This window comes from Thunnus thynnus, chromosome 11, assembly GCF_963924715.1.
Source record: "Thunnus thynnus chromosome 11, fThuThy2.1, whole genome shotgun sequence".
Classification (NCBI taxonomy): Eukaryota; Metazoa; Chordata; class Actinopteri; order Scombriformes; family Scombridae; genus Thunnus; species Thunnus thynnus.
In genome coordinates this window covers 6,507,229-6,513,872 of record NC_089527.1, presented here as the reverse complement: position 1 = coordinate 6,513,872, position 6,644 = coordinate 6,507,229, and the positions used below count along the sequence as shown (strand labels likewise).

The window sequence follows — 6,644 nt, the reverse complement described above, 5'->3', positions numbered from 1 at the left end:
TCTATCCGCCTGATGGAGAAAATGACTTTCACTCTTCAACTTCAAAAAGAGAAAGGGGATGCACACTGGAACAAATGGGACTGTCACTACCAAATAGACATCGAGTAGTCATATCTCTCTGTATCTTCCTGACACGTTTTGAATTCTGTGGAATGTACCTATGATTGTTTCTCTTCTTTTTTTTTTTGTTGTGCCCCAGACCTCCCCATTTCTGTTTTCATGTTGTAAAAACTGAAAAAATAAAAGTGGTAAAAGAAAAACAAATAATTCAAGTGTTCACTGTAAAATCTGCTATTAACATTCTTTATTTTCTAACCTTCGTGGACGAGCCCCCGTTTATTATGACATGGCTCAAGTGGGCACAACAAAAGGAGACACATCATGTTAAAGTTTCAACTAAATATAAATTTATTAAACTAAATTAAACCAAATAAATATTAAAAGTATGGAGCGTCGATGTCAGTAAATGTGTGAGTGTTGTGAAGGTGCATAAAAGCAAATAACTAAAGTAACGTAACCAAACAGGGGACAAACAAAGTTGCAGCAGCTGAGTAGAGAGTCAGTCAGAGAACGTAAAAGCTGCATTTCAGGCTTAGATAACCTGGGAAAACACCCTCCTCAGGTGCTCCGGGTTACGCTAACGATCCACCTGCAGGAAGAACAGAGACAGGTGAACTACAGGTCATCACAGCATGAACACGGATTACAAAATGTTTGGACTTCATCATCAGCGTTTAGTTCTCGGTTCGCCACAGTGAGTCAGAACTTACACAAACACATGAGTCGACTGAATGTCCAAATTATTTCAAACCATGATCCACTGATCTGTGTTTGAATGTGGTTGTTAAAAGTAAGGCAGTAGCTGTAGTGAGTAGGCGGTGCGGTGCACGAGGAAATGAATTGTCATGACATCACACAATATGTTAAAAAAAGCTGAATGTAACATGATGTAAGACGTAGGGGAATATTGGACTATAATAAATCCAAACAATTCAAGATTCAAGATGTTTTTTTGTTATTATTTTTACAATACAAAGTTTGCACAACAAAATGCACTCTGTAGCCTCCCGTTGCCTCACACAAAAACCAAAACCACACAAATGGACCAACAAACAAGTCACAAAAACATTTTTTATGTTGTTGGCTCAACTTAGTTTCTTTAGTTTAAGTCGACTAGTAGCTGTGATCAATGTGATGAACTGAACAGAGAAGTTTAAATCAAAAACATGTTTTTCTTCTTGTTCCTTTAGTTGAATGTTGTTCTTTTCACTGTGCAGAATTGCTGCATGTCAGACTTAAGACGTGTATTTACAACCATGATTTGTGACATCATGACTAGTTTGGAGCCAGTCATGATCTAGTGTGCAACTTGTGTGATGCACAAACACTGAGAGTGAACTTTACAGTGAAACAGGAGACATCTGGTGGAAAAAAATGAAATTGAAATGAAATGAAAAACATTTTTCTTAGATTCTGGATTTTTTTCAATAAGGCAGAAGGTGAAGATATTTTTAAGGATTTTTAAAACAGTATAACTTCTTAAAGTGACAAAACTAGTTGATCCTGAAGTTCAGTAAACTCTCTTTGAGTTATTTCTGTCTGTAGAAAATTGGATTAGTGAAATCAGACATCAAAATTTGAAAAAGAAAATCAAACTTGAATATCTAGAGCACAGAGAGTAGATAACTGACAGATGAATGAACATATCAGGTTATGTTTTGCCCGATTAGAAATTACTGATTGTTTTTTAATGCTATCAATTCTGTTGTATTTAAATGTCAACGTTAGGTGTGTGTGTGCAAAAGAGAGCTTGACTCTCAGTGAAACTCCCCTGAATAAAAAAGTAGTGATTTAAATTTCACAATCATGTATTATTTAATCTAATTATTATGGCCTTCTTTTGCTTCCGTAGAAAATCACCCGTAAATTGGAAACATTAAATAATCTTATAGATGTAGAAACATCATCATCAGCATCAGAAACCAACTCTAACTGGCTCGGACAGCAGATAGATGCACTTTTTCATGTGTTACGTTTCTCAACTGTTGCTCTGAAAAGGCTAACCAAGATGTCACTGCGGGTCAAAAAGGTCAAGGTCGGGAGGTCAGAGCGGGGCAGCTGGTAGCCCGGTCTCTGGCTGTCCTCTGGAAGGACCGGGAGCACATCTGTCTAAACAGTTGAGTCTCGGTGAGTGTCTGAAGCCATGAATAACAAAAACACATCACCGCAGTTTACTGGCTGCTGTCAGAGCTGGCCGGGCATCTGTGTGAGTGGGAGGTCAGTGTGTGTGAATGGAAATTTACTGTTTCTAAAGAATGCAATAAATGTTTGTGAGTGCCGTGTGTAAATGTGGTTTTATAATGCATGTTTATACTAACACATATATGAGTAGGAGTATTGTGTGTTTATGTGTCTGTGTGTTTATAGCGGTGAGGTCATTAGGAAGAGGAAAGTATTCTCTCGTTTACTTTGTAGCTGGCGGGGTGAACGACAGGTGAGCAACCAGGTGGATCTCACCTGACCAGGTGTGAGACGCACACACACTCACACACACCTGTGAACTCTGGCTTCAAACAGGCTGTGTGTGTTTGTGTGTGTGTGTGTATGTGTGTGTGTATGGCTTATTTGTGTATATTTAAAGGCCTTTTTTACTTGTGTGCCTGTGTGTGTTTATGTAGATTAATTAAAGTTTTCAGGAGTGTGAATACAGAGTGTGTATACGGGGTATGTGTGTGTGTGTTTGTGTGTGTGTGTGTGTGTGTGTGAACAGTAGTCACTTTACAGTCTGCAGAGCTCCCCAGGCTCAGCCATAAACCAGTAACAGTAGTGGACTTTTATGGGGTCTGCAGTGTGTTTCAGTCACTAAAACCATTATGGACGCCGCCTTTAGCTTAAAACAGGTTTCAGACAAACAATTGTTGCTACAAACAGGTTGAATGTGTTCTGTTGAACAGCTCCATCATTCAAAAATGGATATTTACTATAACATGAAGCTGATTCTGACAGACAGCAAGTGTTATGTATCAGCAGAGAGCTGTTGACAGAAGAGGTGATGAAGTTTTACTGCCCTGCAGTAACACTTCTTACCATAAAAGTCTGGTGTTATTGTAGATTTCTGTTTTTGTGAACAAATCCCATGAAAAGGTTTTAAAAAATAGGCACGGAAAGCAAAATAAGACATTTACATGCAGCTAGCCACCAGTTAGGAGCCTCGCATGTCATTTTTACCTTTTCGGATAGCCTGCTGTCTGATTATGATGTTCTCCTCTCAAATGGATTTTAGAAGAGGCATTTTATTGAATTTGGAGGAGGAGGCTGAAGTCCTGAGTCTTGCATTTGTCATCGTCAGTAACAGCAAGTGTCAGTACCCAACCGCTGGCTGACTTGATAAAAGAATCACTCGTTTACATATCGGTGGACGCTGACTGGATAAATGTATGTGGACGTGTGTAAGTTCAAACCTCTTGAATGTTCAGTTTTGAGACATGATCACAAAGTTGCACAGCCACCTAGATGCGCCTTCACATGCACAGTACGCATGCAGGAACGTGACAAGAACAGCTGTCAGCAGTGTCAGAAAAAAAACCTGGAAATTACACACAAAAAGAATCAGTACAACTGAAAGCTTGCTGATCCATTACACACACACACACACACAAACACACACAAAAGGATCAATAAAACAGTTTTTTAGGAGTCCTCTCGTGAAGGACCCAGGAAGTAGTAAATACCAGACATGAGTGTGTGTGGGGTGAGTTTGAGTATCTGTGTGACCATGAAATATTTTTGCTTTCTCTGTCTCTATCTCATGCTTTTCTCCCTCCCACTCTCTCTCTCTCTCTCTCTCGTTCATATCTTTTGATTATCGAGCTGGTTTCACATTTTGCACAAAGCATAAATCAGGGAGCTGCAGAAGCATTAATCTCCATGGGAAAAGGAAGATTCCAGCGCTGAGGAGGATTCAACTGAAAAACAGGTGCGCTGCTTGTTTTCTCTGCTTCAGGTCACAGAGTTGAACCGACTTGGCAACAGTAAATACTCCAGTAGTAATTCCAGTCCTTTACTTCTCTTCCAGGACACAACGGGTTGCAATGGATTGTGGGAGGTAGTATTTATGTGGACAGGGTATTTGTGCCCTTTTTCTTTTATGTAAAGCACAAGGAGTCAAGTGAAGTTTCTGAATAAACGTCACTTGACTCCTTGTTTGCACTCTGACTCCCGTCATTGATCTTCCAGCGTTGAAGAAGCAGGGGACACAATGCCAGATCAGCCTCAGAGGCACCGTCCACAATGCTCTGTTAGCACGGCGATAGCATTGTGGAGAGCTGCGAAGATCATCGATCAAGTCAAATATTTATTTAGCTTCTCAGTAAGTGAGCGAGCGAGGTTTGAGTCACCTTTTGAGAGTTTTTTTTTCAGTCTATTCTAATAGAAAGCGTTTATCTGCTCTTTATGTTATATATTTCCAAACGAACGTGTAGGATTTACAAGATGAATGATGTGGGTGCAGGTAAAAACAAGTCCAGTTCTTTTTTCCATGAAATTTAAGGAATTGAGGAAATTCCAAATTATATTTAGGGTGTGAAACCTCCCTGTCATACACTCGTCAAAGTTTGAGTTTCTGAATAAACTCCAGTGACACGGCTCTGACCTCCAGCCCAGCTGCAACTTATCAGCACTAAACCAGTCTGTAATTTCAGAAGCACGAAAAAGAAACTTACAAGATCTGACAGTAGATTAAAACACTGAAGACATTTCAAGGCGATCAGAGATTAAAAAAAAATAAAAATAAACTGCACGGTTTCACTTCTGCAACAAAAAAAAACAACAAAACAGAGATTCATATTTGTATAAATGTTTCACTCTTCGCTTTCACTTTGGCACCTTTTGTGGGGACAAAATGGACCCATTTTTGTTTCAGTTGCCCTCTTTAAGATTTTATTTAATTCTTGTTTGATCATATATTTCCTTGAAGTTTTCACATATCTCAGTTTTTATATGGGAGTTAAGTAAAAGGTTCATGTGAACTGTTCTCCAAACACGTCTTAAGTGTTTATAGCTGTTCTGAATGGGGGGGAAAAGTGATAAAGTGTGTTTCCATCCATTTGTTTTTATTCATATTTTCAATTTGCACATAAAAAACTTGAGTGAAAAGTGCCAAAATTTGAAAAAATATAAAGAGAAATCACAAAAAAGGTGATTTATGCTTGGCTGAGGTAGAAAAATAATGTATCAATAAAACAAAAAAATCTGCTGGAGCAATGAAAAAGCAGCAGACGATGAAAACATCAGAACTGTGTGAAGCTGTGAGGACACTATAACGCTCTTCAGATTAAAAACAAACATAAATGTCATATTTCTATCATCTTCTCTACGTTATATTATTTAAGACTGCCTGTTTCTTGTTGCATCCTCTTCTTCTGCAATAGTTTAATAGTCCCTGACTGGAAAATTAGCATCACCAGTTATCTTGATGACCCAACTGACCCAAGAAAATTCATCCTGTGTGGGTTTGGGTTGATCAGATTAGAGCTAACTAACTGAGCCCACTTCAAACCAGACAAAAATGTCTCATAAAATAATCAAAACTGGTGTAAATTTGTCAAAAAAAAAGTAGGATCCCGTTAGTTGTGGCGAGAAGCTGATTGAGAAAATAAGTTTTTAAGGCCTTTAACAAAATCTGGACATTATTTTTTCCCCATACTGCACATTTCCACTCATCTGTAGGGACTTCTGTACAGCATCTTACTCTCAATGACACTTCAGCGTCACTCTCTAACCAATCACACCTTTTCATTTCAGGGAATGTTTCTTTTGGATATAAACCTTTTTAGTGGTTACCTCTCACATGCCAGACCCGATCTCCTCAAACCTCTGAGGGTGTTAACAATGCCCAGGCTGCCTTCACAGTAGCTGACGCCTGTGAACCCTCCGCAGCAGCCTCTCACATGCTCCTGCTGTTATTCGCTCCGCAACTCCAGCCGGGCACTGGGGGGGATCCCACGTTAAGAGGCAGCACTCGGAAACAGGATATTGTGAGAGACCTTTTGTGTGTTTGACTTTGACTTTGAGAAAAGGAAAACACGACAGTTTCTCACCTACTTACGACCGTGTTGGAGACCGAGGTGATAAGCTGCCCCAACATTTTTCTGACCATTTTTCACACTGTTCACATTTAGGGTGCTTAAGTTGGACGGATTTCCCCTTCTCTCCCAGGCTGGTTTACATTCGTCTTCTGCAAAGCAAGAACATCAACCTGAGTTGTGAAATCCATCACAGTTAACATCAAGAATGAATTCCTCTTTGTTAAAAGCTTTCTTTCAGACCAAACTTCATTTGTATACAGTAAATGTGCTGGCAAATGCAGATGTTGGTTTCAGCATCAATAGCAATATGACTGGTTGGTTATATAACACATCTGTCACACTTCCAACACAGTCTGAATGCTATCAGATCCATGTGAAGGCTACAGCAGCACAAGGTTAAACACACAGGGAGTGTTTCACCTTCTTTAAAGCACTGTAATACATGTGTTATCTACTGTACAAAGAAAGTAAAAATCAATTCAGACATCTTTGTTTTTCTGTTAGCAACTTCCCTTGTGAATAGCGTTACCAGTGCACTCAACCAAACAAGCAAACAGG

General features: G+C 39.3%; 1 long non-coding RNA gene across 1 annotated transcript; it reads left to right on the top strand.

Annotated features, from left to right (window-relative positions):
- Positions 1-434: 434 nt before the first annotated feature.
- Positions 435-4,793, top strand: LOC137192342 (uncharacterized). The gene is made up of 4 exons (XR_010930563.1): positions 435-754; positions 2,059-2,187; positions 3,871-3,976; positions 4,076-4,793. It is a non-coding gene; the product is annotated as an uncharacterized lncRNA (long non-coding RNA).
- Positions 4,794-6,644: the final 1,851 nt, after the last annotated feature.